Source organism: Hevea brasiliensis, chromosome 6 (assembly GCF_030052815.1).
Source record: "Hevea brasiliensis isolate MT/VB/25A 57/8 chromosome 6, ASM3005281v1, whole genome shotgun sequence".
Taxonomy (NCBI): domain Eukaryota; kingdom Viridiplantae; phylum Streptophyta; class Magnoliopsida; order Malpighiales; family Euphorbiaceae; genus Hevea; species Hevea brasiliensis.
In genome coordinates this window covers 16,725,085-16,726,417 of record NC_079498.1, presented here as the reverse complement: position 1 = coordinate 16,726,417, position 1,333 = coordinate 16,725,085, and the positions used below count along the sequence as shown (strand labels likewise).

General features: G+C 35.6%; 1 non-coding gene across 1 annotated transcript; it reads right to left on the bottom strand.

Moving 5' to 3' along the window:
* Window positions 1-480: 480 nt before the first annotated feature.
* On the bottom strand, window positions 481-587 carry LOC131181159 (small nucleolar RNA R71). Its single transcript, XR_009149787.1, has one exon. It is a non-coding gene; the product is annotated as a small nucleolar RNA R71 (small nucleolar RNA).
* Window positions 588-1,333: the final 746 nt, after the last annotated feature.

Here is a 1,333-nt window from a genome sequence, read left to right as displayed (position 1 = left end):
ATCGAAGAAGAAATGGCTAGTGAAAGAATTAGAATTGGTGGTGATAATGCTAGAAATGATCGAAACAATGAAAATGCAGCTCAAGGTGAAGAGGTTGTAAATGCTAATGTGCCTAAGAGAAGTATGATGGATCATGTATTTCCTTGTTTTGATGACTTGAGAGAGAGTATAGCAAGATCAAGAATTGATGCAAATAGCTACAAGATGGATTTTAGGGTTCTTCAAATGATTCAAAATTCTCAATTTGGTGGACATCCTTCCGAAAATCTACACACACATCTAAAGAAGTTTGCTATGATTTGTGATATGTAAAAATAACCTGGTGTATCTGATGATGTAGCAAGATTGAAGCTATTCCCATTCTCTTTGAAGGATAGAGCATTGGATTGGCTTGATTCTTTACCTCACAACTCCATTACAAATTGGGAGCAACTCACTGATGCATTTCTTGCACATTATTTTTCACCTAAAAAAGCTCAAGAATTGAGGAATCAAATGACAGCTTTTAGACCAAGAGAAGATGAAACTCTCTATGAATCATGGATGAGATGGAAGCAATTAGAGAGACAATGTCCACATCATGCCATTACAAAATGGATGATAAATCATAATTTTTACACCAATGTTACTCCTACAATTAGAGGGATTATTGATGCTCAAACAGGTGGAGAATTTATTATGAAGCATAAAGATAAAGCTTATGAGCTATTGGAGAAAATTGCAAAGAATACTCATCTTTGGAGTAGTCCAAGAGGACTAGCTCCAATTGAAAAAAGGCAAGCTGCTGGAATGTATGACTTTGATCCATTCAACATGATTAATGCAAAGTTTTATGCACTTATAAATGTTTTGGCAAAGAAGATGGAAGATTTAAGTATGTTGGTTAGTTCATCATCATCATCTGGAAGTTCACAACAAGTTGTTTATGCAGAAGGAACTACCAGCTGTGGAGTAGACTATAGAGAGCAAGCTGCATATGTTAGTAATTATGGAAACAAACAAATGGGGAATCCTTACTCTCAAACTTATAATCCAGCTTGGAGGAATCATCCCAACTTTTCATGGGGAAATCAACAAAATCAAGTCCCAAATCAGAATCTTCAACCACAATAGCAACAAGGAATTTCATATCAGTAAAATAGGCAACCGTTGCCTAATTTTCAGCAGAGAAACATGAATCTTCCACCAAAACAGCAAGAACAAAGTTCCACCACAGAAGCTTTATTACAACAGATTCTTGCTAACCAAACTAAGCATGATAAAGAGATGAGAGAGATGAAAGCAAGGCTAGAACAGATGCAAACACAAAACAGAATGTTGGAAAATTATATTG